Consider the following 19,409-nt stretch of genomic DNA (forward strand, 5'->3'; position numbering starts at 1 on the left):
AACTCAAGAACTGCTCATCCATAGTGACACAAACCACTAATGGTCCCTCATGGAGACCCAGATAGCAAGGAAGACAGAGCTGAGCCACTCCACCTTCGGTCAGCATTGAGTGAAATCCAATGCAAAACGACTGGCTTATTTAGAACAGTTTAGCAAGATTCTCATTAAGGGAGTGCCATAGATCTTAAGCAACATCAGTATTTGTTTGTTTATATATAAGAACATGTCTTTTACACTGTTGGTGGAAGTGTAAATTAGTTCAACCATTGTGGAAGACAGTGTGACAATTCCTCAAAGATCTAGTAGCAGAAATACCATTTGATCCAGCAACCCCATTACTGGGTATATGCCCAAATAAGTATAAATCATTCTGTTATAAAGATACACACACACGTATGTTCATTGCAGCACTATTCACAATAGCAAAGGCATGGAATCAACCCAAATGCCCATCTATGATAGACTGGATAAAGAAAATGTGGTACATACACACCATGGAATACTGTGCAGCCATAAAAAGGAATGAGATTATGTTCTTTGCAGGGACATGGATGGAGCTAGAAGCCATTATCCTCGGCAAGCTAATGCAGGAACAGAAAACCAAACACCACATGTCCTCACTTATAAGTGGGAGCTGAACAATGAGAACACATGGACACAGGGAGGGGAACATCACACACCGGGGCCTGTCCAGGAAGTAGGGAGGGAGGGAGAGCATCGGGACAGATAGCTAATGGATGCTGGGCTTAATATCTGGGTGATAGGATGATCTGTACAGCAAACCACCATGGCATAGGCTTACCCATGTAACAAACCCGCACATCCTCCACATGTACCCCAGAACTTAGAAACAAAACAAAACCTGTCACTGAAAAAAAAAAAAAAAAAAAAAAAAAGAGAACGTGTCCAAATGAATGTTTTCCATAATTCACCATTGAGACATGTTCTGAAGGCAGCTGGCTCTGCATTTTTCAGCTCTTTGGGATCCACAGGCCGTGCACAATCCCTTGTGATCTGGGAGAACCTGAGTGTGGCTGGGGAACCTGAGTGTGACTGGGGGATCCCGAGTGTGGCTGGGGGAACCCAAGTGTGGCTGGGGGATCCCGAGTGTGGCTGGGAAACCTGAGTGTGGCCGGGGGATCCTGAGTGTGGTTGGGGATACCTGAGTGTGGCCAGGGGATCCCGAGTGTGGCTGGGAAACCTGAGTGTGGCTGGGGGATCCCGAGTGTGGCTGGGAAACCTGAGTGTGGCCGGGGGATCCTGAGTGTGGCTGGGAAACCTGAGTGTGGCCGGGGGATCCTGAGTGTGGTTGGGGATACCTGAGTGTGGCTGGGAAACCTGCGTGTGGCTGGGGATACCTGAGTGTGGCTGGGAAACCTGCGTGTGGCTGGGGGATCCTGAGTGTGGCCGGGGGATCCTGAGTGTGGCTGGGAAACCTGAGTGTGGCCGGGGGATCCTGAGTGTGGCTGGGAAACCTGAGTGTGGCTGGGGGATCCTGAATGTGGTTGGGGATACCAGAGTGTGGCTGCGGAAACCTGTGTGTGGCTGGGGGATCCTGAGTGTGGCTGAGGGATCCCGAGTGTGGCTGGGGGATCCCGAGTGTGGCTGGGAAACCTGAGTGTGGCTGGGGATCCCAAGTGTGGCTGGGGGATCCCGAGTGTGGCTGGGAAACGAGTGTGGCTGGGAAACCTGAGTGTGGCTGGGGGATCCCGAGTGTGGCTGGGGAATCCTGAGTGTGGCTGGGGGATCCTGAGTGTGGCTGGGTGCTGTCTTTGGTCTTGGGGACCTCACAGTGGCCAGCCGACTTGTAGTCTTTGATGCAGTGTCTCCAACTCTAAACCTCCAACGTTGCCTTTACTAGACACACTGGATAGTCAGAGCCTTCTTATGAATCTTTATTTATTTATTTATTTACTTACTTAAAACATTCATTGCATGAGTCTCGTTGAAATGCTGCAGGTGAGCCGCACTACCCTCTGGGGTTCAGGCACTGTTCCATCATGGAATGTACACCTGAATCTGTGGCAGACAATTTTTAGGAGCCTCATCTGCCCAGCCCTGGTGGTTTTTGCCTGTTAGCCCTAATACCCCAGTCTTACTTCCTCGGGCACCTGGCAGGGCGGCCGCATTTGCCACAGGTCGACTCTGAGGGTGGCAGGCCTCAGAGCCATGGTGGCAGCGCCGTGTGCTAGTCTCACATTGCGACATTTTCCAAACGACGACGCTCCCTTCACCATTTTGCTTCTGCAGCCAAGACCAAAGAGCCCTTTCACTCACCCTCAGTGATGAGCCAGTGAGGAATTTCAACCGCAGACACTGTTGCTGATGCCTGGCCACACGCTAGTGGGGGCACGCCCTGGAAGGGGCTGGAGAGCCTTCACGCATGGACAGTGACAAACATCGTTAAATTCAGGACCTGAGAAAGTCACCATTCTAATTGAGAAGCTTGCCTGGTTTGTTTATTTCCTAGCCAGAGAGAACACCAATAAGATTTGATGTATTTAACCTATGTAGGTGCTTTTTCACCTGAGATTTGCAGGAAGCCACACTTTCTGTTTAAGCCACGCCACATTCTCACCGGGTATGGGCTTTAAATATTAAATTAACTGGTAAGTGCAATGGATAATGATCCAAGAATAGTCAGGGCTAGCAGATCCAGAGAAATCTTAGAAGAGTTCTTCCAATTAAAAGGTTTGATTTCTAAGTATAAAGAAATACTTGTAGAGGAAAAGCTGGGCCTGGCTCAGCGTTGGTGCCATGTTCATTCTCCTCGATAGGACGGGAACCTCCTCTGTGGATGTGAGACACACAGGCTGCTTCCCAAGGCTGTGGCTCCCACCCGACCCCTTCATGCAGGGCATGAGAACAACCATGTCCTGAGACGAGGCCTCTGTGAACCTGGGCACTGCCAGCTGACAGGCACCTGCTCACTGCTAATTAAAATCAGTGGCACCCGAGCCCTGGCCAGCCTCACATCTTTGACGCGGAGCATGGAGCTTCTGCGAGCGCGGTTTAAGATGCTTGACTTACAGCACACATCACATGGCACTTAAAAATACTGGGATTGTGTATTTATCAGAATTCATTTATTTAATCACCAGGTATTGCTTTTTGAGTCATTATTTATGTGATTAAATGTTGACATATTTAGAGAAACATAAACTTGGTTAAACTCTGAGCAGAAAAGGCAGTGAAGCAGAGGCCAGGGGACACATGAGGGGTCCAAGCTGCGAGAGGGAAAATCTCAGAGAGAGCAAGGGAGAGCAGCAGAGAGGAAGATGCCTCGGGATGGGTTCAGCAGAAAGACCAGCTTAGAGTCCAGCTTAAAGTCCAGCTTCAAGGGTTGCCCGTCATGCTCAGGGAGGAGGCCACGACGTGAGTGGTGGGGCCGCCCCTGTGGCCCCAGACACCCTCCCCGGCTAAGACAGACGCCCCTGCCCCAGGCCTGGCAGAAGCTGCCCATGCCACGAGCAGTTCCTGCCTTAACCTTTATTCAGATGAACATGTGTGCTGCTCTCTCAGGTTCTGATTACGAGACTTTGAGAATTTTGTATTATAGAAGAATGTTACCATTAATTGCGCTTAATAAAATGTGTGAAAAATTGATGAAGCATGTTGAGATATTACTACCTATTAATAGGTTCTATTGCATTGCGCCACACCTGGTGTAACTAATACTTACACAACCCCCGTGGGTGACGGCACACCGGAAATGCAGATCATTGATAAACAAAATGTTTTTAAAGCTGCTGTTTAGCCATATCTTTAGAAAACATTTTCTAGACAATAACTTATAAACCCAGACTACATAAAAGTACATTAAATTACTTAAAAATACCTAGAGGATGAGACATCATTGTTTATCAAAATATTTATTCCATTGACAACTGTTCTCCAAACCTCAGTTTCAGAGCTCCTGGATCGTTTTCCATTTCTTTGGGGGAACCTGTTCATTTGGAACTGGGGAGAGCAACACACGACCCATAAACAGCCACACGCACGACCCATAAACAGCCACACACACGACCCGTAAACAGCCACACGTGCCACCCGTAAACAGCCGCATGCACGACCCGTAAACAGCCACACGCATGACCTGTAAGTAGCCGCACGCAAAATCCGTAAACAGCCACACGCATGACCTGTAAATAGCTGCACGCAAAATCCGTAAACAGCCACACGCATGACCTGTAAATAGCGGCACGCAAAATCTGTAAACAGCCACATGCACGACCCATAAACAGCCGCACGCACAACCCGTAAACAGCCACATGCGTGACCCGTAAACAGCCGCACGGCAACCACGTGGCCGGTAATGACCCTCCCAGGATCAGCGCAGGCCCCACACGCCTGACAAGAGAGAAGCACTGATTCCAAGCTCTTGCTATTGTTTACGCGAAAATGCCTATTTGTTTACAAGTGGTGGAAACTTTTCCATTTGAAGAAAATGTTAATCAGTCAGGGTCTAACCAAATATGTTTGAAAATATCTGTGAAAATCAAATATCTACTCTTCAACTAATGTGTCTCCAAAGCCATGCTGGGCTTTTTCTTGAAAAAATAAAGATGCCTCGAGTCAGCAATTCTATTAAACAAAAATAACTACAGCCCTTTCATTTCACTCTAAATTCAAAACAAAATCTTGCAGTGCAGGCAAATGGGAGGAAACAGGAAATAAGCCTCCTCTCCCTGGGGAAAGGGACCTGGGAAGGCGGAGCTCAGCCGCTTCCCTCCGTTCCCTCTGGGCCTGCGGTGCAGTGACCAGCCTGGCGTGAGGGGGGCCTGGTCTTCGGGGCCCTGCCTGCCTGTCCGTCTCCTCCTGGGCTTCCAATTGGCCAAATCGCTCCTGTTTGGTAGAGACAGTCACACATTTGGGGTTTTTTCCTTCTATCTTCAAAATCTTCAATCCAAAGTTAGCAAAATACCTGTTGAGCATCCGGGTGGTGTTGGGGGACTGCAGCCTCTCAGGCGTCCAGCACAGGCTTCCCCGAAAGCACCCCCCGAGGTGGAGAAGGGACACCCCGCGCTGCAGGAGGGGGTCCTGGCCTCTCCCCGAGAGTGTCCCATGCTGTGTCGTGGGGAGAGGGGTGGGCAAGGCCTGCAGCCCCAAGCACACAGATTCTTGGATGCTTTGTCTGGCTTTTTGTTTCTTTCCAAACTTTTTCTTTATTCTAACCCAATTCTTGCTGGTTTCTCACTTCTCAGGGTTCTGAGCATTTGAGCTGAGAGGGAGAGAGGCCTTGGTGTGTGGAGGGCGTGTCCGTGGGGGTGGCAGGAGCTCTGCAGGTGCCTTGGCTCCAGACCCGGCCCTTGTCCCACAGGACATGTCATCTGCTTCTGTGGAGGGCGGCCGCCTCTGCCGATGCTGAAGTGAGGACCTAACACAGCCAGTGCAGGTCTCCAGAGTCATGTCCGCCCTCACCTGTCTGAGATCCTGGGGTTTATGCCTGTGTCAGGGGCCGGCGGGGCAGTAGCAGCCTGCAGGAGCTTCTAGGTCACTGGGACGTGGAAACTGAAGACAGAGCCAGTCCACCTGCTCCAGGTTCATCCCACAGGCCCTGCATCCCGCTGGGAAAGAGTCAGTCCACCTGCTCCAGGTTCATCCCATGGCCCCCCGTGTCCTGCTGGAAAGAGCCAGTCCACCTGCCCCAGGGTTTGTCCCTCAGCCACACGTGTCCCACTGGGAAAGCAGCCAGGATGCCCCTGGGGAAGCTGGGAGCTCGGCCTGTGCATGGCTCAGGGTAGGTGGGGCCTCGGCATGGGCAGGAGTCTCAGGGTTGGCCGAGAGCTATGTCCACACCACACCTTAGTCATGAGACTCATATCCATAAACTTGCATTGAAACCACTCGCTGAGGGCATTGCAGTTCCTTCCCGCCAGGGAATGCGATGGTGTGGACACGCGGTGCCTCCCTTGTGGTGTGACGCGCACCATCCGCTGCTCCTCCCAGGCCTCTGCAGAGGGGTCAGCCCGGTCCCAGCGGGACCCAGAATGCCCACAGCCAGGGCACCTGGGACCGCAGCCCCACCAGGAAACCCGGGCGGGACAGAAAGAATGGCGGGCAGCGGTGGAAGCACAGCCCCGCAGCACTGAAGCCGCTCCGGAGAGATCTGTGGGGCGCGTGGATTATTTCTGCTCCGAGTCAATTGTTTTCCGCAAACACCCTGATGGGCGCTGTGAGATATGGCGCTGAGGAATAACACAGGGCAGGAAATGTCAGGAAGCCAATTTGCCGGTTCCCCCGCAGGAAATATAACAAACAAAACCAAATCCAAAGCCGCACCCCACGCAGCTGTCTCCCCTCTGTAGAAACGGGTCTCTTCAGAGCCAGACATGAGCACGAGGGGACAACCAACTTTCCTATCAAGAAATGTCCATAGAAGTCGGCTAATTATCTTTCAAAACTGATTTTCTTTCCATTTGGCAAGATGAAAACATCTTTAATGGTCTCTGGGCATGGATAAGTGAGAAGCCACTAAGTGTGTGCAAAGCAGTCTCAGCGGCCGCCTCTCTGGAAACTGGAGCTTTGCTGCGGGCCTGGAGGGGCTGATGAAGAACAAACGTGTGTCCTCCTGGCGCCGAGCCGTGCTTGGTGCCCCGGTGTGTGGTTGGGCCTGGCTTGACTTGCACCTGACATTTTTTAAAGCAAAAATCAGAATCATTTTTCAATCCTAGGTGTTAGAAGCAAACCGCGTGCGCGTGTCTGTACCTTGCAGGCCACACAGATTCCCAGACTTGTCAGGTGCAGACCCAGATGGCCTGGATCTGCAACCCCCAGCGGCATCACCGTCACCCAATGCTGGTTCCTGGGGAACCCGCCCCAGGACACTCTTCTTAACTTGCGCATTCTTCTGAGACACGTTTCAAACAGAGCAAGGCCCCAAACTGTCAGAAAAGACGAATGTAATTTTAGTGTAAATATCCCACAAACCCCTTGCTCTTGAGCTGCTTGAAGAAACCCTGGCTTATCTCTGGGATGATTCCTTCTCCCGGCTTCGGTGGGCGTTTCTGTGTCTTCCCACGGACTCTTGGAAGAATCACAGGTGCCGTGGTAAGCGGCGGAGACTGTGCGTTCCTGGGTGGCTCAGCCCGAGGTCGCCTCCTTGGACGCCTGTGGCCACCGCTCAGGGCTTCCAAGTCCTCATCTTCCCTCCGCAGCTGGTGCCTCTGGAAGGGTGGGACGATCACAGACTGAGGGATGAGGCCAGGGAACCACATCCTCCTCCTCTGTGCCAGGGCAGGCAGGGCCCAGCTCACGTCCACAGAGGGGGATGAGGCCTGTGGCTCAGGTAGGCAGGGTCCAGCTCGCGTCCACAGATGTGGATGAGGCAGGCAGGGCCTAGCTTGCGTCCAAAGGCAGATGAGGCCTGGGGCTCAGGCAGGCAGGGCCCAGCTCGCGTCCACAGAGGGGGATGAGGCCTGTGGCTCAGGGCGGAGGCACCTGCTCCCGGGACCCAGGGGCACAGACAGAGGCAGGAGAAGCCAGGTCTGGGGCTGCCTACAGGTATCTGGGGTTCCCCTGCTGAGGCAGCTGCGGCTGTATCAGGAGGGTGAAGCCACCTGCGCACCCTGGGTGTCCCGGTGACTCCACACATGCACATCAGTTTGCCCTGACCCCATATCAGGACTCGCTGGACACAGCCTGGAACGCATAGCACGTCCCACTCTGTTCTGCACAGCCAATCACTGAGCAACATCCAGGTCTACACAGAGGGTGAGGCTCCAGGTGTGCCGCTGTCAGGAGCCCAGCTCTAGGGCACTCACCATCACCAACACATTCCCATCTCACAGATTATTCACTTAAGCCACAGAAAGTGTCGGGGAGGGAGAAAGACAGCAGAAAGCCAGACCATCACCCTGCAGCCCTGAGCAACCAGCAGCGTTTCCTCCATCCCCCTGCCGTTGTTTCTTTGGCCACAGCTATACTAATACATCATTTTCTATCTATAATTTAATGCCAATGGCTGCTGTGTAATCATTACAGAGAAATAGCAGTTGGAGAATATGTCAGATGACTCACTCAGAATTCTGAGAGGGAGAGAGGAAGAGAGACAGGAAGATAGAGAAACAGAGAGAGAGAGAGTGAAACAGAGACAGAGACAAACAGAGTGACACAGAGAGATAGAGAGAGAGACAGGGGGAGACAGAAACCCACAGGGAGAGATAGAGAGAGACACGGGGAGACAGAAACCCACAGAGAGACAGAGACACACACAGAGAAAGAGACAGAGGCAAAGACACAGGGGCAGCAGAACACAGGCCATTTTGTGCACGAGGCTGACCTCCAGTGCCACCTGCTTTCTTTCATAATTCAGGTGGAATTTTCCTGCTGGCAGACGCCATACCTGCTTCTGTAGCTTTCAAGAAACTGTAGGGTTCGTGTCCTTTCCAGGGCAGAGTCAACTAAAATCTTTCCTGTGATGACCTCCTCCCAGTTTGTTTTCTGGTTGCATTTGGAAGACATCTGAGAACATTTAAGTTGTAAATGATTCAATAATCCTACTGAATTTTGTTCTGAGTACATACTGGCATATAATTCTTGGAGGCAAAAAGAAAAGTGTCTATTAAATAAAACACTGTTTTTATTCTAAAACTGATGTTTGCTTTAATGAATTTGCTGTCTGTTCTTTTCGAATATATTTTCCCAGAATGTCATAGACGGGTGTATTCATCACAGAAGAACTTGCACCATGGGGAAAACCTAACTTGAGTTTTAAGTAATCAGTGAATCCCGAATAACTCACATCTCAAATTCATAATAGGTGACTTTTAAATGAGGGCTCTGACAGGCTCTTCATGGGAACGGCACAGCTCCCATTTTTATTGCAGAAACTACAGATTCCCCCGAAGTACAGCCTCTCGGGTTCATTCAGGAAAGCAAGAGGAAGCCACATTTCCAGCAGCCTCGGAGCCACAAACCAGGTGTGCGGCGGCGGCAAGCCACGGTTCCCCCACGGACTGAGTTCTGGCCGGTGACACCTGGACAGTGTTGGCCACGTCCTGGGGCAGGTGGGGCTGTGGGGGGCATCCCAGGCTGGACAGGGTCAGCCACGTCCCAGGGCAGGTGGGACTGCGGGGGGGGGCATCGCAGGTGCAATAGGAATTTCCTTTCTAGCAGCTGGAAGTCACCCCAGGGAAACATTGCAAAGGAGCTGCTTGCTCCATCCATTGTGCTCCTGGTGCCCACAGGGGCAGTGGCATCCCTTCACCCTCGCCAGCCCCTGCCTTTGTAGGGGAAGAGAAGAGCCACAGTGGGAGGCTTTAGAGCTGAATGCAGAGGTGAGCAGGGAGAAGGGAAATAGGTGTGAGGGCACAGCCCACCCGTGGTCGGGTGGGGTCCCCACAGGCAGGTCGGGGGGCATCTCGCTGATGTGGTCTCATAGCTGCAGCTTTTCCCTTTGCTAAGGGTGAAGCCACAGGGACGTCCACGTGAGCCAGCCAGCCATGCCCATCCTGGGCCTTCCCTCCAGAAGCAACTCACCAGATAACTAACTAGCTGCTGGTTAGATACTTAGAGGACTGGTTTTCCAGCAGTGGGGGACACACCACTGAAGGCTCAGGTGACTCTGCGAGTGAGACAGGAGGTTGGAAGGACGGGTTTCCCAAGACAAAGGTACCAGACCTCTCTGGTATAACAGGGTGGGGACTGAAGCTGGCCAAACCCACCAGAACCAAGACAGCAGCAGAAGTGACCCTGGGTGCCTTGGCTGCCTGTTACACCTGATTATAATGCAGTCGCAGCCGAGGACATCCACCAGCACCAGCACAGCTGACAGACACCCGGCAACCTCGGGAAGTCACCCTGCATGGTCTAGAAAGGGAGGGACCCTCGGTGAGGGGAAGACTGTGCCCCTTTCCCAGAACACCCGTGAAGGCTGCACCCCTTTCCCGGGACACTCGTGAAGACTGAGCCCCCCGTTCCTGGAATAATCACGGAGGCTGCACCCCTTTCCCAGAATATCCATGAAGGCTGCACCCCTTTCCCAGGACACCCAGAAATCACCCAGCCCCTGTTTAGCATGTGATAAGAAATGAGCATAAACAGCTACCAGCAGGCCTCGTGGCTCCGCCTATGTAGCAGCCTCACAAACTCATTTCTACTCTGCCCTGTCACTGGCTCTTGAATTCTGGCCTGTGATAAGCTGTGTCTAAAGCAAATGCTTATGGAAAGGGAAGTCCTAGTGAACATGTGTGACTCACTGTACAGGCGGATAACCGAAGAACTGTGTGGATGATGTCAGTATCGTGTGTAAGTCACTGTACAGGTAGACAACCGAATAACTGTGTGGAAGATGTTGCTATCGTGTGTGACTCACCATACAGGCAGACAACATAATAACTGTGTGGAAGATGTCGCTATCGTGTGTGATGCACTGAACAGGCAGACAACCAAAGAACTGTGTGGAAGATGTCGGCATCGTGTGTGACACACTGAACAGGCGGACAACCGAAGAACTGTGTGGAAGATGTCGGCATCGTGTGTGATGCACTAAACAGGCGGACAACCGAAGAACTGTGTGGAAGATGTCGGCATCGTGTGTGACGCACTGAACAGGCGGACAACCGAAGAACTGTGTGGAAGATGTTGGCATCGTGTGTGACGCACTGAACAGGCAGATAACGGAAGAACTGTGTGGAAGATGTTGGTATCGTGTGACACACTGTATAGGCGGATAACGGAAGAACTGTGTGGAAGATGTCAGTATCGTGTGTGATGCACTGTATAGGCGGATAACGGAAGAACTGTGTGGAAGATGTCGGTATCGTGTGTGACGCACTGTATAGGCGGATAACAGAAGAACTGTGTGGAAGATGTCGGTATCGTGCGTGACACACTGTATAGGCGGATAACAGAATAACTGTGTGGAAGATGTTGGTATCATGTGTGACTCCCCGTAAAGGCGGATAACCGAATAACTATAACTGTGTGGAAGATGTCAGTATCGTGCGTGACTCAATGTACAGGTGGATAACCGAATAACTGTGTGGAAGATGTCAGAATCATGTGTGACTCACTGTAAAGGCAGATAACCAAATAACTATAACTGTGTGGAAGATGTTGGTATTGTGTGTGACTGATGGTAATGGTGAATAACTGAATAACTATAACTGTGTGGAAGATGTGGGTATCATGTGTGACTCACTGTACAGGTGGATAACCAAAGAACTGTGTGGATGATGTCAGTATCGTGTGTAAGTCACTGTATAGGCGGACAACCGAAGAACTGTGTGGAAGATGTCAGCATCGTGTGTGACGCACTGAACAGGCAGACAACCGAAGAACTGTGTGGAAGATGTCGGCATCGTGTGTGACGCACTGAACAGGCGGACAACCGAAGAACTGTGTGGAAGATGTCGGCATCGTGTGTGACACACTGAACAGGCGGACAACCGAAGAACTGTGTGGAAGATGTCGGCATCGTGTGTGATACACTGTACAGGCGGAAAACCGAAGAACTGTGTGGAAGATGTCGGTATCGTGTGTGATGCACTGTACAGGCAGATCACGGAAGAACTGTGTGGAAGATGTCGGTATAGGCAGATCACGGAAGAACCGTGTGGAAGATGTTGGTATTGTGTGTGATGCATTGTACGGGCGGATCACGGAAGATCCATGTGGAAGATGTCGGTATCGTGTGTGACGCACTATACAGATGGATCACGGAAGAACCGTGTGGAAGATGTCGGTATTGTGTGTGATGCACTGTATAGGCGGATCACGGAAGAACTGTGTGGAAGATGTCAGTATCGTGTGTGACTCACTGTAAAGGTGGACAACAGAATAACTACAACTGTGTGGAAGGTGTCGGTATCATGTGTGACTCACTGTAAAGGTGGATAACGGAATAACTACAACTGTGTGGAAGATGTCGGTATCGTGTGTGACTCACTGTATAGGCGGATAACCGAATAACTGTGTGGAAGTTGTTGGTATCATGTGTGACTCATTGTGAAGGCGGATAACCGAATAACTATAACTACGTGGAAGATGTCAGTATTATGTGTGACTCCCTGTAAAAGCAGATAACTGAATAACTATAACCATGTGGAAGATGTCGGTATCGTGTGTGACTCACTGTAAAGGTGGATAACCGAATACCTGTGCGAAGAAGTCAGTATTGTGTGTGACTCACTGTAAAGGCGGATAACCAAATAACTATAACTACCTGGAAGATATTGGTATTGTGTGTGACTCACAGTAAAGGTGGATAACTGAATTACTATAACTGTGTGGAAGATGTTGATACCATGTGTGACTCAAGGTACAGGTGGATAACCGAATAACTGTGTGGAAGATATCCATATTGTGTGTGACTCACTGTACAGGTGGATAACCAAATAAATGTGTGGAAGATGTCAGTAGCGCATGTGATTCACGGTAAAGGCGGATAACCGAATAACTGTGGAAGATGTCGGTATCATATGGGACTCACTGTACAAGCAGATAACCAAAAAACTACAACGTTGTAGAAGATGTCAGTATCAGTCAGTATCGTGTGTGACTCACTGTACAGGCTGATAACCGAATAACTGTGTGGATGATGTCGGTATCGTGTGTGACTCACTGTACAGGCAGATAACCGAATAACTGTGTGGAAGATGTCAGTATCGTGTGTGACTCACTGTACAGGCAGAGAACCGAATAACTGTGTGGAAGATGTTGGTATCGTGTGTGACTCACTGTACAGGTGGATAACCGAATAACTGTGTGGAAGTTGTAGGTATTGTGTGTGACTCACTGTAAAGGTGGATAAATGAATAACTGTGTGGAAGATGTCGGTATCATGTAAGGTGGATAACCAAATACCTGTGCGGAAGAAGTCAGTATCGTGTGTGACTCACTGTAAAGGCGGATAACCAAATAACTATAACTACATGGAAGATGTCGGTATTGTGTGTGACTCACAGTAAAGGTGGATAACTGAATTACTATAACTGTGTGGAAGATGTCGGTATCGTGTGACTCAAGGTACAGGTGGATAACCGAATAACCGTGTGGAAGATGTCCATATTGTGTGTGACTCACTGTACAGGTGGATAACCAAATAAATGTGTGGAAGATGTCAGTAGTGCATGTGACTCACGGTAAAGGCGGATAACCAAATAACTGTGTGGAAGTAGTTGGTATTGTGTGTGACTCACTGTAAAGGCAGATAACCGAATAACTGTGTGGAAGATGGAGGTATCGTGTGTGACTCACGGTAAAGGTGGATTACCCATAACTGTGGAAGATGTCAGTATCGTGTGTGACTCACTGTAAAGGCAGATGACTGAATAACTGTGTGGAAGATGTTGGTCTTGTATGTGACTCACTGTACAGGCGGATAACCGAACAACTATAACTGTGTGGAAGATGTTGGTATCATGTGTGACTCATGGTAAAGGCAGATAACTGCATTGAATAACTATAACTGTGTGGAAGATGTCGGTATCGTATGTGACTCACTGTAAAGGCAAAGATGGCGGTATCGTGTGTGACTCACAGTAAAGGCAGATAACCGAATAACTGTGGAAGATGTCGGTATCGTGCGTGACTCACTGTAAAGGCAGATAACCGAATAACTGTGTGGAAGATGTCGGTATCATATGGGACTCTGTACGAGTGGATAACCGAAAAACTATAACATTGTGGAAGATGTCAGTATCGTGTGTGACTCACTGTACAGGCTGATAACCGAATAACTGTGTGGAAGTTGTAGGTATCATGTGTGACTCACTGTAAAGGTGGATAAATGAGTAACTGTGTGGAAGATGTCGGTACCATGTGACTCACTATAAAGATGGATAACTGAATACCTGTGCGGAAGAAGTCAGTATCGTGTGTGACTCACTGTAAAGGCAGAAGTCGGTATCGTGTGTGACTCACTGTACAGGCGGATAAATGAATAACTGTGTGGATGATGTTGGTATTGTGTGCGACTCACTGTAAAGGCGGATAACCGAATAACTGTGTGGAAAAGTCAGTATCGTGTGTGACTCACTGTAAAGGTGGATAACTGAATAACTATAACTATGTGGTAGATGTTGGTATTGTGTGTGACTCACGGTAAAGGTGGATAACTGAATAACTATAACTGTGTGGAAGATGTCGGTATTATGTGTGACTCACTGTAAAGGCGGATAACCGAATAACCGTGGAAGATGTCGGTATCATATGGGACTCACTGTACAAGCAGATAACCAAAAAACTACAACGTTGTGGAAGATGTCAGTATCAGTCAGTATCGTGTGTGACTCACTGTACAGGCTGATAACCGAATAACTGTGTGGATGATGTCAGTATTGTGTGTGACTCACTGTACAGGCAGATAACCAAATAACTGTGTGGAAGATATCGGTATCGTGTGTGATTCACTGTACAGGCAGAGAACTGAATAACTGTGTGGAAGATGTCGGTATCGTGTGTGACTCACTGTACAGGGGGATAACCAAATAACTGTGTGGAAGATGTCAGTATCACATGTGACTCACTGTAGAAGTGGATAACCAAATAACTGTGTGAAAGATGTTGGTATCGTGTGTGACTCATTGTAAAGGTGGAAGTTGGTATCATGTGTGACTCACTGTACAGGTGGATAAACGAATAACTGTGTGGATGATGTCGGTATCGTGTGCAACTCACTGTACAGGCAGACAACCAAATAACTGTGTGGAAGATGTCGGTATCGTGTGTGACTCACTGTAAAGCCACATATCTGAATAACTGTGTGGAAGATGTTGGTATCATGTGTGACTCACTTTAAAGGCAGATAATGGAATAACTATAACTGTGTGGAAGATGTCGGTATCATATGTGACTCATGGTAAAGGCAGATAACCGAATAACTATAACTGTGTGGAAGATGTCAGTATCATGTGTGACTCACTGTAAAGGCAGATAACTGAATAACTGTGTGGAAGTTGTCGGTATCATGTGTGACTCATTGTAAAGGCAGGAGTCAGTATCGTGTGTGACTCACTGTAAGGTGGATAACCGAATAACTGTGTGGAAGATGTCAGTATTTTGTGTGACTCACTGTAAGGGCAGATAACTGAATAACTGTGTGGAAGTTGTCGGTATCATGTGTGACTCATTGTAAAGGCAGAAATCGGTATCGTGTGTGACTCACTGTACAGGCAGATAACTGAATAACTGTGTGGAAGATGTCAGTATCGTGTGTGACTCACTGTAAGGCGGATAACCGAATAACTGTGTGGAAGATGTCAGTATCGTGTGTGACTCACTGTACAGGCGGATAACTGAATAACTGTGTGGAAGATGTCGGTATCATGTGTGACTCACTGCAAGGTGGATAACCGAATAACTGTGTGGAAGATGTCGGTATTTTGTGTGACTCACTGTAAAGGTGGATAACCGAATAACTGTGTGGAAGATGTTGGTATTGTGTGTGACTCACCGTACAGGTGGATAACCGAATAACGGTGTGGACAATGTTGGCAGGTATCATGTGTGACTCACCGTAAAGGCGGATAACCTTTCTGTGTTGAAGGTGTCGGTATTGTGTGTGACTCACTGTAAATGCAGATAACTGAGTAATTGTGTTGAACATGTCAGTATCGTGTGTGACTTACTATAAAGGCGGATAACCGAATAACTCTGTGGAAGATGTCGGTATCCTGTGTGATTCACTGTAAAGGTAGATAACCGAATAATTGTGTTGAAGATGTCGGGATTGTGTGTGACTTACTGTAAAGGCAGATAACTGAATGATTGTGTTGAAGATGTCGGTATTGTGTGCGTCTCACTGTAAACGCAGATAACTGAATAATCATGTGGAAGTTATAAGTATCAGCCCTGTCTTATTTTAAATGAGGATCATAGTATAACATTAACACTAATAATTATCAGCTAGAGAGATTTTGCTTCTGTAAAAGTAAAAATATCTATCGTTAAAAGAAAATTGAAAAGAGAAGACATTTAGATTAGAAAGTAAAATGGTAATTATAGCTCAGCTGATATTATGTATGGAGAAATTATTCCAGCATAACTTGTTAATATCCTTTTAAAATATAAATAAAGCAGAACAACAAAAGGCGGAAAAGAACCGAACGCATCAGAACCGAACATGCAGGTTCATCGAAAGACGGTGTCGGCCACTAAGAAGCCACTCATGGCACAGGAAAAAACCCAAGCAAATAGAACCGAACTCGCCGGTGCATCAAAAGATAGTGTCAGCCACTGAGAGTCCACTCACCGAACAGGAGAAAACCCAGGCAAATAGAACCAAACACACAGGTGCATCAAAAGAAGGTGTCAGCAACTGAGAGGCCACTCACTGAGCAGGAGAAAACCCAGGCAAATAGAACCGAACACATGGGTGCATCGAAAGATGGTGTCAGCAACAAACACGCCACTCATGGAACAGAAGAAAACCCAGGCAAATAGAACCAAACATGCAGGTGCATCAAAAGACGGTGTCAGCAGGCCAGGTACGGTGGCTCACGCCTGTAAGCCCAGCACTTTGGGAGACCAAGGCAGGTGGATCATGAGGTCAGGAGATCGAGACCATCCTGGCTAAGACAGTGAAATACCGTCTCTACTAATTAATATAAAAAATTAGCTGGGCGTGGTGGCGGGTGCCTGTAGTCCCAGTTACTCGGGAGGCTGAGGCAGGAGAATGGCATGAACCTGGGAGGCATGAACCTGGGAGGCAGAGCTTGCAGTGAGCCGAGATGGCACCACTGCACTCCAGCCTGGGTGAAAGAGGGTGTCAGCAACCAAGAGGCCACTCATGGAACGGGAGAAAACCCAGCAAATAGAACTGAATACACGGGTGCATCGAAAGATGGTGTCAGCAACCGAGACACCACTCATGGAACAGGAGAAAACCCGACAAATAACACAGATGACAGAGGGTTAATATCCACAATACAGAATGAGCTCCCACAGTTAAACAACAGCAGTAAAAATGATCTGATTTTAACAGTTGACAAGGGACCTGAATAGACATTTCTCCAAAGAAGACACACGGAGGCTCCACCAGCAAGTGGCACGCTCGGCATCACTCACTGTCCAGAGACGCAGCTCAGAGCCACAGTGAGACAACACCTCACCCCCAACAGTGCCGCTGCTACTAACCAACACACGCCACACCCAGTGTCGGTACAGCAGGGCGGCGGTGTGCGTGGCTGGGGATGTGAAATGATGCAGCCACTATGGAAAACAGTAGGGCGTTTCCTCAAAAGATGAAAACATGGTTCTACCACATAATCCAACAGTGCTGCTTCTGGATATGTATGCAAAAGAATTGAAAGCAGCTTGTAAAGAGATGCTTGTACACCCATGTTCACAGCAGTATTATTCATAATAGTGAAAACATGGGAACAACCAAGAGTCCCTCAATGGGTGAACGGACAAACAAAATGTGGTCTATCCATACAACAGAGTGATTTACCCTTCAAAAGGACATTCTGACACATGTACGATGTGGTGAAACCTGAGGGTGTGGTGCTAAGTGGAGGAAGCTAATCATAAAAGACAAATACTGTCTGATTCCACTTCTATGAGGTCCCTAGAGTCGTCAAAGTCACAGAGACGGTGAGTGGGATGGAGGTGCCGGGGGTGGAGGGGTTGGATAGGGAGTGAGTGTTTAATGGGGACAGTCTCGGTTTGGGAAGATGAGAAAGTCCTGGAGATGAATGGTGTCCATGTTTGCACAACAATATGACACTTAGGTCACTGAATTACACACTTGAAAACGAATAAAATGGTAATTTTTTTGTTATATATATAGTGCCACAATTTTTAAAAGCCAAACCATACATGGCATCTGCTTATAATTACAGGGGCCTCACAGGAATACTGGACAGATGAGGGCCACGATGACAGTGCAGTCACACCCTTTGCAGTTGGTGCATCCCTCTCAGTGTGGCCTGGGCTTGGTCCTGATGCTGTTTCCCCTGAGGAGTCAGCAGGAAGAGGGATGCCGAGAGCACAGCTGGAACAGGAAGTTGAGAATTCCCACAGTGTCTCCAGCTCCCCTTTGTTCTTTTTAAATTGTGCCAACAATCCAATCTTAATATAATTAGTGCTGACGTGCATCCCGCAGTGGTGGCCTGTCTTTGAAGTTACTACTCGATTTGTAACTAGAGTCACAGCTGGTCTGGCATCTGTTCCCAGGACGGGGGTGGCTGACCCCTCATTCATGTCCCCTCCCTCTGCTTTGGCCAGGGTAGTCCCAGTCCTGACTTATCCCAGGGCCAACCCAGCCCACGTCCTCCATCCACGAAGGACACAGAGCCGGGGTCCGGGAGGTCCATGCAGGGGACGTGGTTGACCCATTAGAGCCGCTCCTGGGCTCTCTGGCTCATCTGTGCTGGTGACGGGAGCTTCGCCGAGAACCTCTGTTTTCCCTTCTTGTCAGGGTGTCCCCAAAGAGGAAATGCAGAGCTGCCCGAGTGTGGCACGGAGCTCGCGGCCTCCTCCAGTCCCTGTTGCCTTCAGCTGGTGTTTTAAGTGAAGGCTGATGCCTTGCCCTGGCCACAGCCCCTCACATGAGCTCCCCTTAACATCCACTCACAAACATCCACCACCCGCGCCCTCGGTTCTGTGGTGGCCGCTGTTTGTAAACAATGGTCACCAGTGTCTCCTTTACTGGGGCTTCACTTCAGCCACAAAACTGAACATTTTAAACCACTCTCCAGGCTCAGCAACGTTAAACTAATGTGTCTGGGATACTTCAGTAACTACGTAATGAAAGATATGCAGAAAATCGCATGTCTTGTTAAAAGTCACAAGCTAGGCAAACAAAAACATTTTGCCCCAAAGAAGCACAGGTGTGTGACAGTTTAGGGACCAGAGATACAAGGTCATTGAATCTCAAGGCAGTCTCTGCCCAAAAACCTACTGAATGTGGCCGTGGGACAGAGGACAGAGTCCACAGAACGGTTGTCCACAGGGAGACGGGTCCATCCGTGTCTTTCAGAAGTTCAGACCAAAGAATTTGGGGTCAGGCTGTGCTCACTGGGTTCATGTGAAGCGATGTGGCCCCAACACCACCCTCCACATGACTGTGCGAAACACAGGCTGGTTACACACGATCCCGCCCATGGTTTTAGTAGAAACCCCAGGCTTTCCTCCAACCTCCACATGACAGCACAAAACACAGGTTGGTTACACGTGATCCTGCCCATGGTTTTAGTAGAAACCCCGGGTTTTCTTCCCGTTTCCCACTACGCCATGGAACTGTTTTACTATTACATACTTACTAAACTGTGCATGTTTTGTGCATCTCAAAATGCAGGAAACCTTGGCCAGGAAATCCTGGAGCTGCTTTTTCTCTACCAGAGCCAAGCCCTCCAGGGCTCCCTGGGGACATTCCTGCAAGCCAGGCCCTAGGAGCCAGTGATGCCAGGAAGGGACCCACCGAGATGCTGTCCTCCCGTCAGGAACCTACTGAGATGCTCTTG

General features: G+C 49.2%; 1 protein-coding gene across 2 annotated transcripts in view; it reads right to left on the bottom strand.

Moving 5' to 3' along the window:
- The window catches only part of LOC100429145 (contactin-associated protein-like 4), a 209,846-nt gene that overhangs the window by 120,543 nt on the left and 69,894 nt on the right, over positions 1–19,409 (bottom strand). The gene's annotated exons all lie outside the window — the stretch shown is intronic.

This window comes from Macaca mulatta, chromosome 12, assembly GCF_049350105.2.
Source record: "Macaca mulatta isolate MMU2019108-1 chromosome 12, T2T-MMU8v2.0, whole genome shotgun sequence".
NCBI lineage: Eukaryota > Metazoa > Chordata > Mammalia > Primates > Cercopithecidae > Macaca > Macaca mulatta.